Here is a 28,000-nt window from a genome sequence, read left to right on the forward strand (position 1 = left end):
TTATCCAGCTTTGCCTTAGGTATCTCTCAAGTTTTGTTGCAGTCTTTGCTTGAACTTTCTTTGCACTTTCTGGATTTTGTCCAATTCTTCCTTTTCCAGAATAGTTAGAAAGTTCCAGAGTTCTGAGATGGAGCAGCCATCCCTTTCTCTTCTCCTGTCTTGTTATCCATCAGCACAAAACTGAAGATCTATGTGTCAGGGACAGCCAGCAAGTAAAGTTGGAGGGCATGGCCATTAATGGGAGCTTCTGAGAGAGCACTTCTCTGCCCATCTTTGCCTGTCTACTTAAAGAGTAAACATCTGGGGATTGTCCACTGCCATGAATTTTTTGCATAGCTCCTGGATGACTTTCCTAATAGTGGTGGTACTGTGAATTTACAGCTGCTTGATGGTATCCAATTGCAAGTAGAAAGATGTCTTCTTGTCGGTGCTGACTGCCAACTTGATTCCATCACAGATTGAAGGGGACCGGATCTCTGCCAATGCTGTTACTGGCCTCTCAAGCTTCAAGTGCATTTTAATGAAGCCTGTATAAGTGTTATCATCATCACTTAGTTTCATTTTCAGGCAGTTTTTCTTCTTGCTATTGTAATCATCAATTTTCTGTTTGATTTCCTGAAGTTTGGGGGCCTGGGTCTTCTCTTTGCAGACATTTTTGCTCCCGAACTTGGACCTGGGGAAAACAAGACAATAACAAATCTTTTTCAGGCTTGCATCATCTTTCTAAGCTGAATGCCATTGGAGTGGAGGGAAGAGAGGGCTCAACAGGATTTTCTTCTTCATATAGTTTTCATGAGTAAAGATATCTCAGGGATGTTTACTACTATTAAAAAAGAATTATTGAAGCTCTGCTTAGTCCTTGTAAACACAAGAAAGGCCAAATACATAGATTAGCTAAGGTGATTATCCTGGTATTTTCTGGGATGCAATGGATGACCTCGGTATCTTCAGTGTCTGTCTGTGGTATGATTGCTATCCATGCTACAACTTCGCAGAGCTACAGGTGATATGTTGGGTGACAGGTGGACACAAAAGGTAGATGAAACCTTTAAAGTATTTGGCAGATCCTCACCCCAGAGGTGCTAGTCTTCTATGAAGACCTCATACACCCGTCTATTCATTATATCACCCAAGAAAATTACAAAATCATGAAAGATTTGAGTTGGAAAGGACATCCATGGACATCTAATGCAAATTAAGCCCAAATAAAAAAAATTACTCACATACATTTGAAAAAATTATTTATTTATTACTAACAACTTATTATTATATCCGTATTTAGATGCCTATAGTAAGGAGTCACCTAAAAGCCAAAGTGGAGAGATTTTTGGACTTGGATGAAGGAAGACCTAAGTTTAAATCCTTCCTTGGACATTTACTAGACATATTATACTGAGAAAGATGCTTAACCTTTCAGCCTCAGTTCCCTTATCTGTAAATTGAAGATATTAATAGCATTTATCTTAGTTTTGAGAATAAAATTAGCATGAATAGTCCTTTGCAAATCATAAATAAAGTGGAATATAAGTGCTATATTTATTGTTATTGTTGTTATAATGATGCTGATGGAACCAATTATTTTTTCCTCTTTTGGATAGCTATTTAGGAAGTTTTTTATTCCTCTTTCTATCAAGCCTCCAAATAGCTGAACCAGTAGAGCTGTAGTTTTGGGGTTTCAAGGCAGATGGTATCTTTTTAGGAGAAAATAAGGGGAACAACCAATTATTCCTTTAATTTTCTTTGATTTCATCTTTTTATTAAGGAGATAATTGGCCAGAATAAAATGAACATGGTTAATGGATAATTTGGTTCATTTAATTTTTTTCTTAGGCAGACCACAGTGTAAGGTTCTGGCATAGATTCAAAATTTAGTTAAAATGTGATCCCTGCTATTGCAGTTTGATTTGGGCATAGTCTCTTATTCCATATCATAAATAAATAAAATAGTGAGTATATAAGAGTTCTAATGTTTGTAAGATATTTCATATATTATTCATTTGATCCCTACAACTACCCAGTGAAGTGGGTGCTATAATTATACCAATTATGCAGATGAGGAAATTGAGGCTTAAAAAAGTAAAGTGACCCATTCAGGGTCACAAGGTTAGTAGGTATCTGAGGCAAGATTTGAACTCAGGTATTATCTCTGAGTCCAACACTATCCACCTATCCTTTTTACAGTAGTTCTTAATGCAGTAAAGTGATTTGAAAGTCTTTCAATCTACATGATATTTTATCAACTAGAATATGAATCCTGGCTTGAACACTTATAACCTAGGTGAGCCTATGCTTTCATTTTCTTCTTTTCAATGGCTCTCTTTTAAAATATATAAGTATATATTTCTCACTTGCCTCAATGACAGAAAAAAAAACCTCTGAATTTCTTTCAATAGATCCAATCATCCAAAGAGACGATCGATAGACTATCTATATCCTCGATCATTAAGCACAGGGTAAGAATCCTAGATTAGACCCTGTAGGAATAAGGAGCTGGGAACACATGCTGCTGCATATATCTCTCTGACATTTTCATTACTAGGTTGACAACCTCCTCTTAAGCTGTAACTGGTGTGTTTATAGGCATATGTATATGTATCCATAAACAGCTCTATCTTGACACAGCAATGAGAAGGAACAGACAGAGACCTTCCTTCACTTGGGTTCCTAGCCTGGAAACAGGAGTAAATAGGAAGGAGGAGAATAATGGAGTAAGTCCCCGGCTGAACTAGTATATTGCTATTATGGCCATCTTCTACAATGGTTCTGACCTCAGTCAGACCTAGCTTTATAGCCAGGAGGCTTATCATGATTTATGTTACATTTATAGAAATAGAAATGGAAAGGGGATTATTAGGTGGGTTCTCTCAGTTCATGGATGGGAAAACTGAGTCCTAGGAAGGACAAGTCAGTTGCCTGCAGTTACACAGCAAATAAGTGGAAGAACCAGGATTCAAATTCAGAAGTCAACATGTGTTCCTTAAGTGCTTACTATGTCCTAGATAAAGTCCTCAGTGCTAGGAATACAAGGACAAGCTGAAAGATAGTTCCTACCTTCAAGGAGTTTACATTCTAATCAGGAAACATTTCCCATGAAAGGCAACTGGGAGATGAAAGTACTTAGATGAGAGGGGCATGGCACAGAAAGTCCAATGAGTCAGAAGTGTAATCTGTAAACCTTAAAATTTCTTAGACTTATAAATGTTGGAAATTTCACCATTGGAAAATTTCATACTTGGAAAAATGTGAACCCCATTGGCATGGGAGGTTCCTTCTCCTCCCTACTTAAGATTACTTTAGGATAGAAACCTTTTGCTGAACAATGGAAAGGGCTTTGACCTATGCTTAAGCATAGAACAGGAAGTTCTTTGAGTCATGATTGATTTTATAATTGATACAATAGAGATACTTGGAATGACAGAACCAGGTCTTGGAAATTACAATCTCCACCCTACTCAGTCCTAACAGGATTTAGGAAGGGCTGCAGCATAGATCAAAATTTAATTATTCCAATCTCCACCCTACTCAGGGTAACAGGATTTAGGAAGGGCTGCAGCAAAGGATCAAGATTTAATTATTTGAGAATATGACCTTCAACAGACATGTGCAAAGCCACAGACCTCTGGGCGGTCCTGGGTTAAGCTAGAGCCACCATTGGCACAGGGAAGACATGGACAGTGATTGGTAGATGTGAGAACTGAGGGGAGGGAACTTGGATGGTTTCCTTAAAGATAGCGGGGTCTGAGGACTAGGGGTGGTTGGTTGGAGAGGTTTTGCTCTGAGAGGTTGTGCTCTGAGAAGCTTGCTCTGAAGGAAGCTGGAGGTGGAGGCCCCTGAGACTGTTTCTCCATTTTGGTCACATGAGTGATAGGGACTTATCTCTTTTCTTTGCCTCAGCTATCTAAGGGCTTGGGCCTTTTGGCCCAGCCTAAACAGAGGGGGTATTTAAGCCCTATTCCCTTCTCTCTCTCTCTCTCTCTCTCTCTCTCTCTCTCTCTCTCTCTCTCTCTCTCTCTCTGTCTGTCCTTCTCTCTCTCTCTCTAATACTTTTCTTCCTCCTGTTTGTAATTAAAGTCCATAAAAGGTTGACTGCTGACTTGAGTTTTCATTAAGGAATTACATAGCTGAATTCCTTGGTGACCTTAAATTAATATATATCAGTCTTTTAAAGTGATTTCCTTGTCACAAATCTGAGGAAGAAGGATGATAGTGTTGCTTGGGTCTCTTCCTCCAAATGGAGCTTCCATGGGGAGCCAGTCCATCCCATGTGGGAACACATAACATCCTGGGGCAGAGTGAAGTTTTAGGGTGAAGAGGTTTCTAAGTAATGTCATGTGGAAATGATTTAGCAGTACAGTCTATAGTGGAAAGAAGTCACAATTTTCCTGGCCCTCTATAAATGGAGGAACTCAACAATATTTTCAAGCCCAGGTCCTTGCTGTACAAATTCAGTATTCTTCCCACTAGAACATACTGGTTCTTCTGGGTTGATTTTAATTCAGCCCAGATAAATCAGCCAACATCTGAAGTTCACTCTTACCTAAATTATTCAGTTCCATACTTCCACCAAACCAAAGACTATGAAAAGGCTTAGACACATAGAACATTTATTTATGACAAAAATTAATAATAAAACAAGAGAATGTAACCACAATCCATATTTCTAATGAGTATGGTTTCAATCTTCTCTGCAAAGCATATTTAATTTTAAATTCTTCCAAATACAACTCTAGATAAGATTCTTCTTTTGAGGGAGTGCAGGGAGTGAAGAGAAGGAGAATGAAGAAGAAAATCTTAGTTAAAGGTTTACCTAAATGTAAATTCAGATAAAACACAAGTCTATGCAGATTGCCACAATTTGTCTTCTGTTTTCAAATCTAGTTGGTCATATAAAATCCTTTCTCTTACTGAACCCTAGTTCCTGAAAACTCCTTTTGCATAGTGGTTATGCCTTGTGTCTCTCTTCCTTTTTCCAAGAAGTTTCTTTATCTTTCTCTTCAATAATCATACCATGAGCTCATGGTTTCATGCATAATGGAATCCCTGTCCTACTTCAGTACATTCTTTCTGTGCCCAATGTTCCTATGCTATTGTCATCCTTTGATTATTGGACGTGTCTGTTTTACTATTAAAAAAAAGAGTGAAGATTCACATAATTCCACCCAACATGCTAGATAACATGACAAAAATGGAAAAAGATACATTTTGAAGGGAATGTGGAAAAATTGGGATACTAATACACTTAAGTGGAGATGTGAATTGATGCAACCATTCTGGAAAGCAATATGGAATCATGTCCAAAAGATCATCAAACTGGGCATATCCATTCACCTAGCAATACTATGGCTAAGCTTATATATCAAAGAAATTAAAGATCAAGGAAAAGAGCTTACCTGTACAAAAATACTTAGGTCTTTTTGTGGTGGCAAATAACTAGAAACTGAATGAATGTCCATCAATTAGGTAATGGTTGAACAAATTGCTTATATGCTTGTAATGGAATATTATTTTGCCCTAAGAAATGACAAACAATATGATCTCAGAAAGGTCTGGATAAATTAGTGTGAAGTGATGCAAATTTAGTGAGCAGAATCAGGAGAACTTATTCACAGTAACACCAATAATGTATGATGAACAAGTGTGAATGACTAAACTATTATCAGCAATGCAAGGATCCAGGACAACTCATGATGAAAAAGGATATCCACCACTATAGAAGGGACAGAGTCAGAATGCATATTGAAACATACCATTCTCCACTTTATTTCCTCCATGAATTTTTCTCTAGTGTAAACAATATGTGTCTGGTATCACATGATTACATAAAAATACGTATTATAAGATATCTTATTCACATGTAATCCAGAAAAAGAAACAAATTTTTTAAAGAAATGAAAAAATTCCTCTAACTCAGTGAAAGGAAGCCAGAATCACAATTCAAAAGGCTGATTTTTTTTCCTAGTTCACTGAAAAAAAAAATCTGATCTGCCCCTTTTTCTACTGACTCCCCCTCCACTATCAGTTCTATTTAATCATAAATGTTATGCTGTTGTAAAGTAAAAGATAGAAAGAAAAAGACTAGATAGTATACTTAGACTGATTAAGAAATGATTAAACACAAAAATAATCTTAAAGGCTTGATTTCAACATCAAAGTAATTCTCTATTAGAGTGCCTCAGTGATCTACCTTTGACCCTTTTCAATTTAACATTTTAAAAATCATTTACATGTAGGTTGAAAAAGTATGACAATTATATTTAAATATGACACAAAACTGTGAAGAATAACTAATATCAGATAATATTTGCATAGGGTTCTAAAATTTGCTTTACATATTTTAGCTCACTAGATCCTTAGAGCAAACCTCTATGAAATAGGTGTTATTGTTCTCATCCTTCATTATAGATAAGGAAAACAAGACTGAGAAAGTTAAAGTCATTCATCCAAGTTCATACAAAGATAGTAATTGTCTGGGATAGCATTAAAAAACACACTTTCATGATTCCTAATCTAGCACTTCATCAACTAGGCAACAGGTCAATGCAAAAATAAGCCTGGACAAGTCAGAGTGATGGGCAAAATCTGATGAGATAATATTTAGTAGGAATAACTGTAAAATTAAATATTTAGGACCAAAGAGTCAAGTGAAGAAGTATAGCATGAATGAAGGTGGCAACAGTGTTTATGGGAAAGATATGATAATTTAGTGGAGTTTAATATCAATATATTCCTTGATATTACCTGACAGCTAGAACAAACAAACAAACAAAAAGAAATCCAACATGATCTTAGAGGGTAGAATGAAAGACTGAGCAATTCTGCTATTCTCTGCCCTAGTAACACAACATTTGCAATGTTATTTTCATTCTGTATCTTCTTTTTAGGAAGGATATTTTTTCTCTGATATATGACATTCACATAAGGGGATCAGTGATCAGATTGGTATGTTTAACCAAGAAATGAGAAAAGTAAAAGGGAAAAGTATAGTTCTAAGCAGATATTTGAGAGGTTGCCAAGTAAAAGATGGATAATAGTTGTCATTCTTGGCTTTAGAAGTCAAGGAGCAAATTGCAAGAACTGCAAAGTGGGAGTTTTAGGCTGAAAATAAGGAAATATTGGCATAACAATTAGTTACCCAAAAGTGGAATGTGTTGTCTTGGCAGAGAGTTGGAACCTCATTTACTGTAAGTAATCAAACAAAGCAGAAGATTCCAAATAGGCTAGGGGAGGGTAGAGTAGATGACCTCCCATGACCATACAATCAATTAGATTCTGTGATTTTATGAATATGCAGAAAATAATAATTGTACTATCTATATTCAGAGTTATTTATTAGTATAGAGCATTAGGAAAATGCTTTGTAAATCTTTATGTGATCTATCAGTGGATGCTTTTGTAATTATAGTGATTAGCATAGAGAATAAAAGACTTTGGGAAGAGGGATAAATTATGAGTGTTTTCAAGTAAATGAATTGACATTTAGGAGAATATAATAAAATTGTATTAAACAAACATAGACATGTATTCATGTTTAAATGTACATGTGTGTATATACACATATGCTGAATATGTGATTTTATTGGTGCAGGAACTCCAGAGCTCCCTCCTCCAGTGCAGATCTTGGGAAGCTGTATGGTACCCTGAGAGGTTAAATGAGGTGTCATTGGTCACATTGCTTGAGTATGCCAGAGTTAGGATCTAAACATCCTCCTGATGCAGAGGTTGGCTCACTATCTCCTGTGCAACATTGCTTCTCAATAACAGAACTATCCAAAGGGGGATTGGGATGCTGTGAGAAGCTTGAGTTCACTGTCCTTGGAGGTTTGCAAGCAGACTACATGTCAGCAATATTGTAGAAGGGAATTTGTGTTTCCCTTATGGGTTGAAGTAGATGACTGACAGGTCTACTTACAATGCATAGAAGCCATGATTTCATGAATTGAGAGCCAGAAAATCCAGACTAAAAGCACAATTATTGTTATTCAATTCTCCCTCTGGGGAAGGGGGGTCCCTATATGAATATGAATTACTATATATTTAGTATGTGCTTCAGTTAGCTGTCTCTGAATCTAAATTGGCTTACACATTAATTTAGGGACCAATGTTATATTTGCTTACAAAATAATTGAATGCTTGCCTTTTATTCTTTTAATTTAAAATTTCATTATACAGAGTTGTAAACATATATAACATGCTTTGGTCTTACAAAAAACATTCTTATGCTCATTGCAATTTAGAAGCAAATTGAAAAGAAAATCTAATAGAAAAATCTGAATAATGTGAGTCATCTGCATATCCTCCATCTCCAGTTATTTAAAATAACCATTACCTTTCCAAAGCATCTTACCTGTTCCTTAGGTATATCATCTTCTGCTTTTTTCCTTTACCTTAGCTTCACTATTTAACAAGAATTTATTGCCCTTGGGGGAAGAGTTACAGTTTATATATCTCCAGTTGGAATAAACTAAACAATTTAGACCTTAATCACAAATGTGAATAATTTCAAAACTTGATGTTTCTCTTCTACCACCTCCCTTTTCAGGAAAGTTGTGGAGATAGGTAACATCTGAAAGTACTCATTTCTCTTTTTATTTATTTCAGCACAGTGTGTCAACATTCCCTGGAATATTTGTTTATTTAGGTTCTCAAATAAAGCTAGCACTATGTCAGAGATAATCATAGGCATTTCATATATGTATTTTATTGGCACTTTTTTTAACAGCAAACTTGTAGAAACTAAAATCTGTATTAGGACCAGGTAACTTTCAGCATCCAGGTCCATATCTTGGGAACTTAAAGCCTAGAGTCATTATTAAAAAAATCATGAAGTTTTAAACTCTTTGTGTTTTTTAAAATAAATTTTATTTGCTTTTATTTCAATAGTCAATAACCATCTCCAAATGAGTCCAGAGAAAAACTTAAGAAATATAAACTCAGAGGTTCCCTGTGTCTGACAGTGTAGGCAGTACTTTAAAACTCAAATCTCCCATCTCTCCATCAAAAGGAGATGCATACTTATCTCTTTTCTGTAGAGAAATTAGAATTACTCAAATTTATACTTAATTTTGATATAAATATATTATTGTAATCATTGATCATTGTGTATGTTGTTCTCCTGGTTGTGTTCACTTTGCTTCGTTAAAATCTTTCCATTATTCTTTGAATTCCTAATAGCTTTTTTTTTCAAAAGTTTAGTAATATTCCATTATATATATATATATATATATATATATATATATATACATAGCACAATTTCCTCAATCTATTGGCCCTATTTTAGGCTCCTCAGATTCACAGAACATTTATATTTCAGTGATATAAATAACTAGGACATTGTGAATTTTAGATAATATTGGATATGAAATTATAAAATCTTATACTAGGAAGAGATTATGGGGGCCATCTAGTTCAAGCTTTATCTGAATAGAAATCCCCTTTAAAATATCTTGGTCTAGTAACATAAACAATATAGCCTTTGTTTGATGACCTCATGAAGGGAATTCCCATTGCCCCAGCCCCAAGCAGGGAATGTTCCTTTCAGGAAGCTTTAATTGCTAGGAAGTGTGTTAATAGTATGTGTGGGTAGGTGGGCAATTTAGGGATGTGGGTCTATATTTTAATTGTACCAAGACTAAATCTCCTTCTGCAAATTTCTTACATTGGCACTAGCTCTGCCCTCTGGATGTCTGGAGTACAAATCTCATCATTGTTTTGGAGGATAATGCTTCAGATACTTGCAGTCAATTGTTATGCCTTCCATGAATTTTCTCTAGGCTTCTCCAGACCTCTGGCCCTTTTGAATATGCTCCAGTATTACATAAACGTTACCCCCACTCTCCCTCAGTGATCACCATATTATATATGTGGTATACGCCAGGCAAAGTATAAGAGAACCAATATTTCCCTTATTCTGGAAATTTTCTCCATCTTATTAAAGCATAATTATACTAACTTATTTAACTGGCTTTAAAAATAGTGACTGATACTGGAGTTCACTAAACTTCCTCTACTTTTTACAATTACTGTTCTCTGGCAATGAGTTCCTCATCTTTTCCTTATGAAGTTGATTTTTCTAATATAAATGTAGTACTTTATTTTTTTTCCTCATTTAAATCTCATTTTTGACCCTTGTTCCTACCCTGTTATGATCTTTTCAGATTTTGACTTTTATGCAAGATAGTTATCTTTCCTAGTTTTCCATTTACATCTTTAGAAAAATCTTCGATAAATTGAGAAATTTATGTTACACAGCACAGAGCAAAGGTGGATGATGGAACATTCCCTAAAGTATTTCTCTCTCCATGTTAAAGAACTAATAAAGACTGAGTAGTGAAACATGTGAAAAATTTTACTGTGAAGAACAGATTAAAGTTATTTTTGAAATACAAATAAATCCTTTGTAGAGATGAGAATGATCAAATCTATAAGCTACCTCTACTATTTGAAATGTTCAAGTTAATAGTTACTCTTTATTTAAAGAGGATAAGAATCTTCATGAGACATTAACATTATTAATTATGGGTCAAAAATCACTGTTTTGGAAAAAATTATTATGATTTTGGTTAGGTAAATTCTAAATAGAATAAATATTACAATAGAGCTGCTCATTCTTATCAGAGCATCATGAGGCCAAGAATTAAATTGAAAACAGTATTGGATATTAATATGTATGACATAGCAGAATAAGTATAATATCTGAGTTCCAGTTCTGTCTGATGACCTCCTGGGGGTTCCCAAGAAGTCACAATTTCTTGGGGTCTTCAGGTAACCTTTTATAGTTCTAAAATATAGAGGCCTTATTCCAGGAATTAACTACACTTAACAAAGCATAGTTCTGAAGCAGAGGCATGAAAACATACTAAAACTAAGAAGGCAATTTGCAGAATTTTAGATAAAGCCAATTATTCACACACAATCCAGGTGGTGGTCAAGCAACTATTATTTAAAGACTTCAAAAATGTTGTGCTATTTATATGCTGCTGAGCTGTTATATTGCCCTCACCATCCTCTCATTCTGTATCCTATCTAAATAGGAAGAAAAAAGCAGCATGGAGTATGTGAGCACTGGATGAGAATCTCTTGTCCTCAGCAGGAAGTTATTAATTTGTATCCTCAGTACAAATTCAATAAACATTCATTGAATTTAATTGGAATGGATGTAATTGATGCTCATAGATTGTGTAAGAATTGTGATTCTTACCATTTTTCCCTCATTCTGCCTTGATGAAATCTCTATAATAGAAGTAGAAATAGATTTTATAGTTTTAAATGTTGTTTCATGAACTATTATAGTGCTGAGCTTTTCCAGTTGTTACTAGTCTGGTCTCTGGGTAACAGGGATGTTATTTTTCTCAAGTGATGCTCAAAATAAGATCATTTTCAAAGAAACAGAGTTTATGTTCTACAAGATATGCAAAATGTTTTATTGATAAATGTTATACAATTAAATGTTTACATTGTCTACAAAATCAACACATATTTTGTCAGTAATTATAGGACTAAAATAAAGGTGAACCATTTCAAGCACAAGTTTAGGCATCATGGTTGAAAGAAATAGTTGATGCTTTTCTGAATAGCAGAGGAAAAGGTGATGAGGAAAATGGCACCTCAGGAGCTTAATTAATGGATATGTTGGCATCCCTGTAGCCTGGGAGAGTGGCAATAGAGAGTAATGGCATCTCTCTAGCTCCTGCTTGGAAAACTGCCACCACAGGTGTTCTGGCATCCTGATTTTTGGCTTCTGAAAGAACCAGGCCTTGCGGGAGGGGTTGACCTCTCATCTCAGTCCCAACAGCTAACACCTGCTAAAGACCACACTTTACCCCAAGCAGTACACAACATCCAGGGAAGATGTTTGGGCAAAATTGGCATTGGTGTATTGTACTCAGCAACCCAGATGATTCTTCTGGATTAGGATAGAATATATCTTGTTTCATGAACCAGCAGAGAACACTGGACAAATAGCAGTTATGGCTAAAACAAAGCAATGCTTGATTGTTCAAGTCCCAGGACTTATTTACTTTATGAATAAATTTTTAAATATTTTCCTGAGGCACAGGGTGTGTTTGCACTGCAGATTTGCACTGTGTTCAAATAGAATGCTGTAGAAAGTGCAGTTTGGCAGAAAATGCCAGGGAAAAAAAAACAATAACATGTACAAGCAAATGTATTTCTCGGGTTCCTTAGGTTGTCTATGAAGTGACAAATGGAGCAATTATGATTATGGTGATTTTGACCTCTGTAGATAGATACTGAGACTGACAATTCATCCTTGAAATGATATATTATAAATGGTTGTAATACAATGTCTTATAGCAGAAATATCATTGAATCAGGAGTCAAAGTAACTGTGATTTTGGGTAAGAATCACAATCACAGTTTCCTCACTAGGGAATGAAACAAATTTGTCTAGATGATTTCTAAGATCTCTTCCTGTTCTAAATTTATTGCTTAAGTAATTAGCCCATCTCCTCAGTCATATTATCTGTATAGACCAAGACTGAATTTCTAGGAAATTTTCAAAATGATGACTTTTCCTCCCAGTTTCCATTCCCAGTGGCAAAATGATGAGGATCAGCTTGCACAAGAAAACTCTGTTATTTAATTTCATTCATTTCCCTCTAGCTTTCTTTTATTTTTGTGGGAAATGACTTTTATTCTAAGAAATGAATGTTCTATATAGTGAATTTATGACTGTCTTCTAAGATACATCTTTAGAGTTGTATTTATGTCCTCTACCACTTCTGAAAAAATAATGCTGAAACTCACTACAGTTACTTAGATGTTTGACCTTTTTATATTAATTTGAATAATTTGGAAATGTTTGTAGGTATGATTTTGGTTTAGATCTCTCTTTTGTAAGGATGGGGGCAGGGAAAGTTTTAGAACCCTGACTGGAGGACTGAGAGAGAACCTGTGGCAGTTGGAGAGCAAAGGCTTCTGGGTAGGAAAAAATGGATCTGAGAGGGTTGTGGGGAGCCTCTGGACTGCTGATGGGAGACATGGACCTGAGCGGACTGGTTCTGGGGACTGAGGAATCACCAAAGCCACCTGAGAGGATCCTGTTTCTACCTTCAAAACTTATAACTGATCTTTCTCCAAACAAGACATCAATCTGAGGAAAAAACTCAGAAAGGAGAGCTTAGCTCCCTTGTCCTTTCCTGCTCACCTAGACCTATTCCTTCTTCCATCTCTTAGGTCAAATAGATAAATAAGTTAAATGAGGGATTATTTTAGCTGGAAAGGGATGGGGAAAGCTGTATGAAAAGGGAATTTTTCCTCATACAGACTAAGAACTGTGTAGGAGCACCAGGGCAACCTTTATCCCTCCTTCCTTCACCCATCATACCCAAGACTTGTTATTAAACCCTTTCATAAAGCAGTCAAGCCTCTCAGTATAAGATAAAAGGGGATACTTCTAGAACTGGGGTCTGATCTCAATAAGAGTATCTGAGGTCTTTCCCTCTGAGGCAAGACGCTCACCTCCAGATCCTCTCTGAGGGAGAGGCACTGAGGGCATCCATAAGTGTAGCTGACAGGAGAGTTTGTCATCAAATCCCCCTAAACCATTTCTTCAAGGGACACAGAGTGATAACTGACAACCTTTTATCCCAGGGAAGAGGGAGAGAGAGACAGCAGCTACAATAGCTAAGGCTCCTCCCCTCTCACCCTGTTCCTGTTCCCAAAGTCCATCCCTCCCCTCACAGGTACACCTTCATTATCAGTGGAGAAGAACCTTTATTTTAACATCAAGAATATCCATTTTTACACTTCCGAGTTATGGATTTTTAAACCTTTTCTGTCATAGATCTCTTTGGCAGCCTGATGAAGCCTCTAGATTCCTTCTCAAATAAGGTTTTTTGATGCATAAAATTAAATACTTTGGTTGGCAAAGGAAACTAATCAAATCAAAATACACTTATCAAAATAATTTAAAAACCCTAAGTTTCCCAGACCCCATGTAAAAAATTTGGTTCTGTCATATGCTGAGATCAGTGATCTGTCCTCTTTGGAATTTCTACTTGGCTGAAAACTAAAGACATAAACAATGCAATTAATATCATAATATCATTTTCACAGACCTCCCCGGATTTTCTCCCCAAGTAATTTTGTAATATTTTATAAATGTTATTTTGAATATATGAATATATAAAAACATTATAGAATAATTGACTCTTAGATCTTGATTAGAGAGGTCACCTAGCCTGGTTGTTGACTGAATATTAATATCCTTTCCAATAACCAGAGGAATAACTAGGAATGATTATAATTGGTTCAAGATTGGATTAGAGGAGCTTATGTGAAGTGTAGCTACTGAGAGGAAGAAGTATACTGGGTGATACTGTTGTTTCCTTGACACTGAATAACTCAACCCTACTGAGGAAAGAAGAAAAAGGGTTGAATATACAAGCAAATCAGGTGTAAAGATGAACATGATCCTGCCAGACTGGGAGGAAGGAATTGACATGGGGTGCATCTACCCGAGGGGACAGAGGAAACATGACCCAGGTCAATAGTGCTACCACTTAGTCAAACGCAGTCTTCCTGCCCTACTTCACACTCTGCCAATAAATTATCACTCAGTCGTTCAGTGACAGCAAAGTAATTGCTACACGAGACAATCCATTCCATTTTGGGTTAGTTCTAATTATTATACTTTTTATATTATATTAAGTTGAAATCTGCTTCCCTGTGAATTTCACCATTAGGAGTCAAGCAGAGCAAGTCTAATCAAGACATACATAATAATTATGTTAGTATATCCAGCAAAGTAATAGTAATAGTGTTAATTTATGTTTCCATGGAGCTTTACAATTTACCAACCAATTGCATTTGATACTCATTTGATCCTCACATAACCCTGTGAGGTGGACATTATCCTTTTTTTATAGAAGAAAAAAACAGAACTCTGAGAAATAGTGATTTGCTCAAGGTCACATTGCTAATTTCTGATGGAATCCATTCTTCTGTCTCCTGCTCTCGTGCTCTGTTCTTTGCCATTTTGCCTTTGATTAGGTAATACCATATCCATTTTAAATAACATATTTCATATTTTAATGACCTATATCATATTGCTTGTGTTCCATATGCTACCTTAGGACTGAACAATTTTCAGTCTGCAGTGGGAAAGTATCATTAACACAATCATGAATAAAAGTCTGCTTACACTCCTGTGAAGGATAAACATTTGTTAGCTTAAGTGAGACACTTGTTTGATTACAAAAATAGTGTCTGAGGCTTTGAAATCTGCTCAAGTGAAAAAAAGAATATGAAATCCTAATACAATTGTGAAAATTCAAAGATGTTGTGCTTTGATACCAGACTTCCTATAATGACTGTAGAGAAGACATAAAGCTTTATTTCTGACTGAAAAAGAATAGAATTAACAATAAAAGTAGAAAGCAGACCTTAATGAATAATTTTGATCATAATGTTTTGGGGCTATTGATATCCATCCCACTCTCCCTCCCCCCTTTTGGTCTTTGCTTGCTAAATTTTGAGCAGTTAAAAATGTCAGTTGATGAACTGCAGTGATTAAATATTTTTAATGGATAATCATTCCTCATGGGCTTTCCTATTTCATTTTTATCTTTCCCTACATCTTTTCTATTGCACCCATATTAATTTAACAGGTATTTCAGCTTTCCTGCTAGTTTAAGATTGCTGTTAACAATCTTCCTTTATTATCATGCAACATGCATACCAAGATGCTTTTATTTGCAAAAATCCTTTCGGATACAGAGTTGGACTAGGTAACCACCAATATAATGTGATTTGGGAGCAGAGGGGATTTCTTAATTCTTTCTCTGTGCCCTCTGCCCTGGGCTTCCTCCATTTACCTGACTGACGCTTAAAATAACCCCAAATAAAGCATCTGTGGCCTGGAAGAGGCCTCAGAGGCCATATAGTCCAAACTCTTAGAAAACATTAATTTCTTCTAGAACATACCAATTAGTCATTCAAATGCTTCTTGAAAGCTTCCTTTGAGGAATCAGACCTTTGTAATAATAATAATGATATCTAATAATAAATGTAAAAATATGATCATAAATATAATAGCAATCTAAATATTTTTATAACACCTACCAGAGCACTGTGTTAAGCTCTCTACATTTGATACTCACTAAAAGTCTGGATGGAGGTTCTATTATCATCCCCATTTTATAGATGAGGAAACTGAAGCAAATAGAAGTCCAGTGACTTGCCTAAGATTATATAGTCAGCAACTAAATGAGTCCAGATTTGAACTCAGTTCTTCCTTATTTTAGGCTCTAGCACTTAGGCATACACAAATCTATTTCTCAATTATATTCCCAAATAAAGGAAAGTTCTGATTGTTACTAAGGCAGAACCATTCATTTTCCATTTGAGTTCAAAAATCTTTCAAATTCAAAATAATAATTATTAAATGAAACTCTGACCTTCTAGTCTATAAACTCAGTAGTTAGAACTTTTTCAAAATTACTCCAGAGCTATAACCATCCTGGATGCCTTCTACTGATCATGCTCTTCCTTATCAACAACTTCAAGACAGACAAAATATTCCAGATGCTTTCCTACCAGAGCAGAGAAGAATAGAAACATACAGATTAGGATGGGGTTTGCTTTTTGGGTCACCATGTCATGTTGAATATGTATAAGTGGTAATTGGGTATGCTGTGGGCTTCATCTCCCAGCATACATTCCTTGTCCCAAAATTCCCTTTTCCCTTTCTTGTACGTTGTTTGTAGGGTCATGACCTAATCTAAGTTTGATTTTTGGTCTCCAGGGGATATCCCAAATAAAATACCCAATTCAGTTTGGAAATCTATGGTGGTTCAATCAATATAGAGGGAAGAGATCAAGGAGAAGAGAGAGGGAAAGAGTTTAGGATTTCTCCTGCCTGGCCTGTGCCAGAGGGAGTTCAAAGTCCTCTGCCACAAGGTTTCTGAAGAAGATTAGAGGCTAGCACATGCCTATCATAGGCCATCCTCCTAGATACTTAATACTTAAGTATGAATGTAGATATTCCTGATTTTGTTAGACTAAGTAGGGTGGAGTAATCTAAAGTTTACAATATAGAGGGTTTGGCTCCTCCCTCTTGCTCTCATTTCCAAGTGGAAGACTGGTGAGCTCCCTTGGTTCCTCTAGCCTTTTACTTTCCCTTTGCTTCTAGTTAAATATTAATGAATATTATTAAATATAATACTTGGAGTATTAAATATTAATTTAAAAAATTTACAAATAGTTCACTAATATCTATAGATCGTTTCTATCTGAACTGTTATCATAGTATCCATCTTGATTGGTGTTTTAACAGAAAGAATATACTTTGCAAGTATTTCCATTATATTTTATCTTATTTAATTTATCTTTTCTAGGTCATTGAGATTTGCTTTTTACAATCTGAACATAATCATCCAAAATTTTATTTCCATTTTTCTATTATTTACAAATGTGGGAAGAAAGATTCATTTATCTTTATCCATATCAATGATATAATGTTGAGAAACTTGGAATCTAGGATACATGTCTGGGGAACCAGAGTAGAGGTGACCCTATAAGTTGACTGTGACCCATGAGTGATTTCTTTTAAATCTAATTAATAAATCAGTTTTTACACTTAAAGGCAGCTAAATGGCAAATTGGATAGAGCATGGGGCTTTGAATCAGGAAGACTCATCTTCTTGAGTTCAAATATAGATTCAGATATGTGACCCTGCTCAAGTCACTCAATCCTGTTTTCCTCAGGTTTTTAGCTGTAAAAATGAGCTGGAGAAGAAAATGGCAAAATAATCCTGTATTTTTGCCAAGAAAACTCCAAAATGGGGTCAAAGAGCCAGAAAAAACTGAAACAGAAAGAAAGAAAGAAAACTTAAAAGAAAATAATGAATCCTTTACCTGAGAATAGCAAAAAATAAAAGGTTTTTGAAAAGCAGGAATTTTTCATGACAGGGGGTTGACAGTGAGAGGGGACTTACTCTTTGATATTAGGAAACACTCTGTGTTGGACTTTCTAAAAATTGAGGGCATTATAATTATTCTAACTTGTATCTGTGAATCACCTTTGACTGCATGTGCAGAGTGCTATGCTAACAACCAACGTTTCAAAGACAAAAATTAAAAAGAAAGAATATTTGCCCTCAAAATGCTTATATTTTAGTTCAAATTGATTTGTTCTTTCAAATTTCAAATTGGACATTTACTTAATGTCCAATATGCCGGAGGTCTCATTTGAGAAACTGTAGGTTACCAAAAAAAATGTAAACAATGTGTATACCCTAAAGGATCTTACGTTCTATTGATCCTTTGATTCTACTTTGTCTAATGGTAAAACTTTCTGTTGATAATAATAGCTGGCATTTTTCATTATTTAAAGTTTATAAAGCATTTTGCATAATACTTTGTCTCATTTGAGTCTCATAAAAATTCCATGAGTAAGTCAATATTAACGTGGAGCTGGTGTTATATACTGCCCTGAACATTTCTGCCAGATTTCCAGGTAATTCCAGAGAGCAGTGCTGTCCTTTCCCTATCCCTAGTTTTGCTCAAGTCCTCTGTCCCATTGGCATCTCTGGTAGAAAATCTTCCTAATAAGTTTTTGAGCTGCCCAAGAATCATTAGTACTATTGACCTTCCTTTTTTGAAACTTCATTGAAGCAAAAGACTTCACAAAAATTTTGTGATGCCTAAGTAGAATGTGGTTTCAGATACTTACAAGCTATGTCACCTTAGGCAAGTCACTTAACCTCTCCCTCAGTTTCTTTATCTGCAAAATGGGGGTAAGGGACCTACCTCTAGGTTTGTTGTAAGGATCAAAAGTGATCAGATTTGTAAAGCACTTACCACAATGCCTGGTGCAGAGTAGGGGCTATATAAATGATAGATGATAATGATGATGAAGAAATCCAAGATTAAAAAACTTCAACAATAGGAGAGCTACTTTTTCTCACAAAGATCTACAATTGTATGATTTAAGAAATTTTAGTGAATTCAACATGTGTTAGGTTTTTATTTTTTTTCAGATTCTGATTAGCCTTGAGCAAAAATCAGAAAAAAAAACAAGTTTTATGTATAAACAGCACACTTTTAAAAATAGGTATTGATCGAAAATATGGTTTTAAATTGTTGTTAAGCCCAAGGCCATGGGTGGTCAGGCCACCCCACCATTGATTACAATTCAACATAGTTTACCAGTCCCTTGTAGAATGAACAATAAGACGTATTTGGACCACCTTTTTCAGAGCAAGCTTGTTTGTGGGAGGGAACCCCCCAAACCCATGCTACTGAGTAATTAGAATTTATCTCCCCAGAATTCTTTTTCCCAGCTTCCCATCTTTGTTCTCACATTCACACCTTATGTTCTTACATTTTGGAGATAAAGCTGTGAGTGTAGCCCTGCCCTCTCTCTCTTTTCCCTGGAATACGGGCAGGAGAATTTTTCACATGTTTTCTTCTACTTCAAGTTATTATTAATAAACATTATAAAATATAATATTTGGATATTAATTTAAATCTTACATGTCCTATAAGCAATTTGTACTTCTTGCCTTGAGGTGGTATGCATAGGAGTTATTATACATACACAGTAGTGCATCAACTTGCTGACAATGATTTTTTTAATCCCTCCCTCCTACCATTATCCAACAGTCATTGATTAAGTGCTCCCTATATGGCAAGCACACAATGGGTGAGCGGTAAGGGAGGAAAGAGAAACAGAGAACCTGCTCTCAAGAACTATTCATTGTAATGAGAAAGACAATATTAACTAACCAAGTCCATATAAAATATAAACAGGTGAGATAATAATCTGAGGGGAAGGCACTAGGTGCTGGGTGGATTGGAAAGGACCACTTTTAAGAAGTGGAATTTGAGCTGATTCTTGAAGGAAGTTAAGAAAACCAAGAAGAGGCATGGAAAGGGCAGAGCAATCCAAGAGTGGAGGGCACTCACTGCCAAGGTGTGGAGATCAGACATGAAGAGACATGTTTAAAAAACGGCAAGGAGGTCAGTGTGGCTGAATCTGAGTGCATGGAGAGGAAATGTTACAAAGAGCTTGCAAAGTCAGATAGAGGAGTTTGCATTTGATTCTGGAGGTAATAGGGAGGCATTAGAGTTAATTGAAAGGTGGGGTAATATGGTCAGACCCACTTTAGAAAAATCACCTTGGCAGTTGAATCAAGATGGATTGAAGGCAGGAGTGATTTGAGAAAAGGAGACTAGTTGGAAAACAATTGCAATGATTTAGATAAGAGATGATAAGGAACTGGGTGACTTTGATAGAAGAGTATAGAAGAGGGCAAGCAACCAATGTTTCCACATTGCCAGAAGAAAAAAAAAAGTTGACTTTTTGTTTTATGCTTTTTGTTGTATTTAAAATGGTCCATTTATAGCTAAGGTTTTCTGAGAGGTTTTTTTTTTTTAATAACTTAAATAAACTTTGGTAATTTGTCAGAAGCTTTTTCCATATCTCTTAAGAATCCTATGGTTTGGGATATTTTTAGTTTTATCAATTCTTAGTTTGAATCAGTATTTTAAAGAAATGGATTCTGAATGAGTATAAAAATTATGCCCAGGGAAACTCTCCTATCCCCTCTTTTCTTTTCCTGGATTCCAGTAGTTCACACTGGATTCATTTTAAAATGAGCAGAAGGTCAGTTTCTTTGTTGTGTCAGTCTGTGTGAAAGGAGTTTATTCTAACAGGACTTGTCTTTAAAAATGTCTTATACTTTTCTCTAAACTTCCTACTTTCTTTTATTTAAAGTTACCTAAACATAGTCTTTGACCACTTGTATTGTTGAAAGGAAAAAATATTATATACATAGAGATATACCCACATATTTTTAATAGACACACACAATAAGATTATATTTATACTTTATATGTCTATTTGTGTTTTCTTTCCACTTGGGTTTTAAGCTTTGTGAGGACTTGGTTTTGAGAATGTACTTGAGAATTGTACAGGAAATACATATGAATTATCCTAACTAAAGTGTGAATTACAAAGCTGCAGGCCATTTGTCAAATGAGGAAAGAAAGGAAGGAAGGAAGGAAGGAAGGAAGGAAGGAAGGAAGGAAGGAAGGAAGGAAGGAAGGAAGGAAGGAAGGAAGGAAGGAAGGAAGGAAGAATGGAAGGAAGGAAGGAAGAATGGAAGGATGGAATGTTAGAGTTTTCTTTGGCTTTTCAGCATTTTGTTTATACAAAGCTTAGAGGGATCTTACTGTAGATGGGAACATTAATCTCTTCAGAAACAAAGTAAATGTATCTGGGCACTTTCCTTTCCATTTTCTGAATATTTTACACTTAATCAATAGTCTCTGGGATGGGGAGAGAAGTAGCAGGGAGGGGAGAAGACAGATGCCAGGAAATTATGGTTCAGAGATCTATCATTGGCTTTCTAATTCTTATGTTATTTTTTTATACCTGGGTAACAAGGGAAAATGGATCTGAATCTATCTTTGAATTCTCTCCTAGTTCCCAGCACAGTGCTTTGTACATAATAGGTGAGGAATAAGTATTTGTCAATGAAGTAATAAGCAAAAGAATTTAATCCCCTACTGTTTAAATAGCATTAATAGATACTGATACAAATTTTATTTTTAAAACTACAAGAACAACAAAATTTATGGTATTTATAAGCATATATATTATTAAAACTCCAACATTATTATTGTATATAATTTGATATCTCTAATTTCTTTTTTTTATGATTGTTAACCAAAAAGTTATCCTTATATGTGACCATGGTCAGTTTCTTTATACTCTTAAGATTTATGAACCTCCAGGAAGTGATGCAGAGCAAAAGGAGCAGAACCAGGAGAACATTGTACACAGAGACTGATACATTGTGGTACAATCGAAGATGATGGACTTCTCCATTAGGGTCAATGCAATGTCCCTGAACAATCTGCAGGGATCAAAAAAATACTATCCACAAGCAGAGGATAAACTGTGGGAGTAAAAACACCTGTGAAAAGCAACTGCTTGACTACAGGGGTTGAGGGGAAATGACTGAGGAGAGACTCTAAATGAACACTCTAGTGCAAATACCAACAACAGGGAAATGGGTTCGAGTCAAGAACACATGTGATAACCAGTGGAATCGTGCGTTGGCTATGGGATAGGGAAAGGTGGGGGGTGGGGGGGAGGAAAAGAAAATGATCTTTGTTTCCAGTGAATAATGTTTGGAAATGACCAAATAAAATAATGTTTAAAATTAAAAAAAAAGAATAGTCTGCACAGAAAAAAAAGATTTATAAAAGAAAAAGTTTATATTTTTTAAAATCATATTTAATTTTATTAACCCTTAATTATTATCAGCCTCTTCAGGGGTTCCCATTACTTTCAGGAAGGTCTTTTGTCACTGACTGGACAATAGAGGATAAATATATAAGTTCAAAACTTTTAAAATAATTTTATTTGTTCATTTTAAAGTTGATTATTTTTGGTAGCCAATGATTTCAAATGAACAAATAGATTCAAAAGCTTCCTGCTCAAGATTATAGGTGCTAATTGAGGCCCCCAAACCCTTTTTAATCTAACCATTTGATCTGATGGACAATGTTCTTCTGAATCATGACTAGAGCAGAGTGACTAGGACTTTGTCCTAGAACTAAACCGTGAAAGGTGTTTACATCATTTGAGTCCTTCATTAATGTAGAAATTAACTGAATTGTGGAATCGTGTGTCGGCTATGGGATGGGGGGGGGGTGGAGAATGATCTTTGTCTCTAATGAATAATGCTCAGAAATGACCAAGTAAAAATAATGTTAAAAAAAAAAAGAAATTAACTCAATTTAGGACCTACTTAGTGAGATTGGGGCAACTAGGTAACACAGTGAATAATGTGCTGAGCTTAGAGTCAGGGAGACTCATCTTCCTGAGTTCAAATTTGGCCACAGATTCTTGCTAGTTGTGTGACTCTAAGTAAGTCTTTTAACATCTGTCTGCCTCAATTTTATCCTAAGTAAAATAGGAATAATACTAGCACTTGCTTCTTATTATTTTCATGGGGATGAAATGCTAATATTTATAAAATATTTTGCAAAACTTAAAAAGCTCTATAAATGTTTACTAATTTTTTTTTATTATTTTACCCTTTCTCACACATCTCAGACAAAGGCAACACAACATTCTTTAATCTTCCTCAACTGTGAGAACCCCCTCCAAGTAGTAGTCTAATGGTTAGGACCCAAACTCCCTAAAAAATGACTGAGGGTATATTCTATATTACTGAGACCCTAAGCAAATTTTGTAACCCCTAGACCTTCTTATTGATACTTTCTTTTTTAAAGCCTTTGGATGCTGACTTAATAAAGGAGAGATGACTAAATCTGCTCTTGGAGCTAGAGAAGTCTTCCTTCAAACAAAGAGGTCACCCAAGAAGTCAGATAGCTAATGAGAGGGGGACACATTGCTTCGCAGGGGGAAGGGGTCATTCACTTTAAGATGAAATATAGAGGCTATGAAACTAAAACATAACTTCTTAATAAGAGTTGAACAGAGAAAAGAAGGAGAAATGATGGAAGATTAAACAATGTTGGAGTGAGATGACTGCAGCTCCTTGAAGAGTGATTGCTTTTGATCCTTGTTCAGCTCAGTAGCAGTATGAAGCCTAACAATGAAGATCCCTGTGACATGCTATAATACGATGCTTATAGTGTGATGGATTGAATTTCTCATCTCTTCACCTAGATGAGCCCAAAGGAAAATGGATGAGACAATAGCACATCACGGTTATTTGCCCATTTCTGTCTCAGGGTTACTGCATTTTCAGCTGCTAATATGACATTTCTTCTATCTGCACATATCTGTTTGGTTCTGCCTGGATCTATAATATAAACCTCCACAGAAAGATAAATATTCATAGGGGCATGGTTTTTCCCTTTGTTTCTTTTGGATTTTGGATAAGACTTTAGAAATTTATTCATAGTTCTGGTCCAATTGACCCTTCTTCCTTTTCTCTGTTCATGACATTTCATCTCTCCTACCAATGTTTATTTTCATGATGTTGTTCACATCCATAAAGTATATTCCTCATTTCTCCTTTTTAGAATCACCAGCTTCCTCCAGAACACAGCTAAGGCACCATTTCTTGCACTGGAACTTTGCTACTGGCCAGTCTCCCAATCATTTTGCATTCAATTTTTAATAATTAATGTGTGCATGTATGCATATTATACATATATTTATATTAACATATTCATTGTATAAGTAAATTATTTATGATGATGTTCAGATCTATTTGTTTATCTCTCTAGGTCATAGCTGTCTTAAACTCAAAATGTTCAAAATGGAACTCGTTATCATTCTCTCTTTGCCTCCAAACCTTCTGCTTTCTATGTTCTCTTTTACTGTGAAGAGGACCACTACCCTTTAGTCACTCAGTCTTCAAACCAAGGTTGTTTTCCTTGATTACGTACCCTACATATTCAACTTATTGCAAAGTTCTGTCAATATTGTTGGAATAGGAAAAGAGAGATATGACAAGAAGAGAGTAAGAGAATGGCAAACAGAGAGGAAAAACTGGATGGAGGGAAGTACACAATTTGTAATTATGGCTTTGAATGTGAATGGGATGAATTCAGCTATAAAACAAACAAAAAAGAGAACAGTACGGATCAAAAAAACAAAACTGGACAATATGTCATTTACCAGACACTCGTGTAAAAGTGAAAGACATAAATAGAGTAAAAATAAAGGCCTGGAGTAGAATGTACTATGCCTCAGCTGACATAAAGAAAGTGGGGTAACAATCATGATCTTTGATAAAGTTGAAGTGTACATTATTAAAAGAGAAAAACAGGGAAACTGTATTATGTTAAAAGGTACTTTAGTTAATGTAGCATTATTAATATAAAATCTTTTATGTACAAAATGCTATAGCATCCAAATTTTTATAGGAAAAACAAAATGAGTTACAAATGGAAATAGATAACAAAACAGTTATGGTGAGGGACTTTAATTTGCCCCTCTCTGATCTACATGAATTTAACCAAAATAAAAATTTAGAAAGAAGTTAAGTAAATTTTGAGAGTGGGGAGGATCTGGGAGACTTGTGGAGAAATTTTTAATTATAAAAAAACCCTGCCATTTTCCCTGCTGTCCTATATCCCACTCACACCTAGAATTTTGCAATAGTTTGATAGTCTACCTGCATTAAATAACTACTGGGTCCAATCAATATTCCATTATACTATACTCAGCTGAACTTCCTAAAGTGGAACTCTGATGTCATCTACCCAATGATCCATTTAAATAAACTTCAGTTGTTCTCCATTGCGTCTAGGTTCAACTATTAAAAACCTCTATTTGATATTCTTAAAGTAAGATAGTAAACTTTTTTGGTGATACAGTCATTATTACAAATGTTCTTTATTATCACATGATTTAATACAATTTATTTTTAATTTAATTTAATTTAATACATTTTTACATAATTTACATAATTACATAAATACTAATACATAATTTAATAATTTAATTTAATATAATTTAATACAATTTAATACAAAATACAATGAATTAAAGAATGTGTAGAATTCCTTACAGATATCAAATGTCTCCTGACTTCTTTATTTTTAATTGTTTCTGCTTTTATATTCTGTTTCTTCATTTATTATTAGGTTGAAAGTATGTGCCTAATTCCCCACCTCTTCTATTGCTTGTTTCTAATTTTTATGTTTTGGATCCTGTGTGAATAAAAAAAAAATAATTGATAATACCATGTCATGTTTTGTTGTGTTTTTCTGAAAGTAAGTTTGAATGGGCTTGAATGTTTACTAGGTTTGACCAAAAGAGTACAAGTTGTGCATACTCTTTGACCCAGGATACCACTTCTAGGTCTTGCCTCAAAGAGATCAAAGAGAAAGGAAAAAGATCACATATGTGAAAATATTTATAACAGTATATGATGATTTTATATGATGATTTAGCCAAGGTTTTTTTTTTTAATTTTATTTAGTTTTCATGCTTACAAGATTCATAATCCACCCCTCTTCTCTTTCCCCCTCCCAAAGCTGATAAGCAATTCCACAGGGTTAAACATGTATCATTGTTCAAAACCTATTTCCATGCAGTAGAGTGATTCAAAATCCTAATCACATCCCTATTGAACTACATCATTAATCATATGTTTTTCTTCTGCATTTCTACTCCCACAGTTCTTTCTCTGGATATGGATAGTGTTCTTTCTACCAAGTTCCTCTGGATTGTCCTGGATCACTGCATTGTATTACATTCCATTACATTTGATTGTATCACAGTGTATCAGTCTCTGTGTACAATGTTCTCCTGGTTCTGCTTCTTTCACTCTGCATCACTTCCTGGAGGTCGTTCCAGTTCCCATGAAATTTGTCCATTTCTTTATTCCTTTCAGCATAATAATATTCCATCACCAACATATACCACAATTTGTTCAGTCATTCCCCAATCGATGGATCCCCCCCCTCATTTTCCAATTTTCTGCCACCACAAAGAGTGCATTAGCAAAGGTTTTTTCCTCCAAAACTACATTCAAGACTATTGTCAAAATTTAAGGGTTGTATCTGTTTTGCAGGTTGAGTAAATTTTGCTGTGTTACTTTCTTCATCTTCAGCCTCATTGTCTTCACCTTCAGAGCCTGAGGTGAAGTCCCCAGCCACCTATGCTCTTGTGGTTTCTTTCCTTCCTCAGTTTTGACCTGCTCTCTCATCCGTGCCAAACCCAAAAGCAGTCCTAGGAAGAGACCAGATTCCTCTGGCCCCTCTCAAGTTACTTGAATCTATTGCTGCTGGTCATCTGGTCCCACAATGTCTCCCAGAAGCTCCATGACAACAGCTCTTCAACTGCCCACCACATGGGTGACCGGAAATGACACGGAAGCTACCATTGCTGAGCTGCCACACATGGGAGGGGTACAGGGAGGTGAGAGAATGGGCAGTAGAGAAAGAGGGGAGGGGGAAAAGAAACAACGGAAAAAGAAGCCTGCTCCTTCTGCTCCTCCCTCCCCCCTTAGTAGCTTCTTTTTATGGTGAAAAAGAATTGGAAATTGAAGGGATGCATATTATTTGGGCAAATCACCAAACAAGTGGTGAGATGATGGAATTCAATTTTACTTAAAGAAATGATGTAGGAGATAATTTCACAAAAACCTGGGAAGACTAATATGAACTGATGCAAAATTAAATAAGCAGAACTCAGAGAAAAATGTACACATTACTAGCAATATTATAAAGGTAACCAAGACTTGGCAAATTAGATCGATACATTGATCCATGATAATGCCAAAGGACTAATAATAAAAAATGTCATCTACCTCCAAATAGTGAACTTATAGATTCTAAGTGCAGATTGAATTTTTTTTCATAATGTGAGTTAGGAAGAAATATGTTTCACATGACTTCAGATGTATAATACATATCATAGTTCTTCACTTCTCAATCTATCTGGGAGAACACTTAAAACCAAATACAAAATACTAAAAGGATATCTACTAGTGTTCTTAGGATTAACACAGAAGCATTCTTTAGAGCACGGACTCATAATAAACTCTTGTCTGTAGTAGTTTTAGCCGTTTCCTAAAGGATTTAGAGATCTTTTAACTAATGTTTTGGCTTCCCCATCTTGGCTAACCCCATGAGATTTAAAACATCTACTCTTGTTTTTGATCAGGCTCCTTCATAGTCAGATTCCCTGGCAGGGGAAGCTTTTCAGACAAGAGAGAAGTTGGAGGAAGTTTGGAGAAGGATTTGGTCTTTGAATATGATTACTTCTTCATTAAAGCTGTTCTCTGAGAAAGAAAACCATTACTGGAATATCAAGTTACATTTGAATAGAATTTGATACTTTTGAAATTATTTTCACCTAGATTATCTTTGGAATGATTAAAAACCCAACAAAAGCCTCATGGAATCTCACTTTGATGCAGACATCTGTCGATTCACAGTATTTTTCATGCTCTGTTTAGAAAGCTTTTTTTTTTCACCAGAATTCTGCTCAAAATTATTGTGAAACTTTTCGGGGGGCATTTCAGATATTAAAGAA

General features: G+C 35.3%; 1 pseudogene; it reads right to left on the bottom strand.

Annotated features, from left to right (window-relative positions):
- Window positions 1-27,984, bottom strand: LOC103106556 (ras association domain-containing protein 5-like; annotated as a pseudogene).
- Window positions 27,985-28,000: the final 16 nt, after the last annotated feature.

This window comes from Monodelphis domestica, chromosome 6, assembly GCF_027887165.1.
Source record: "Monodelphis domestica isolate mMonDom1 chromosome 6, mMonDom1.pri, whole genome shotgun sequence".
In the NCBI taxonomy this organism is placed as follows: Eukaryota; Metazoa; Chordata; class Mammalia; order Didelphimorphia; family Didelphidae; genus Monodelphis; species Monodelphis domestica.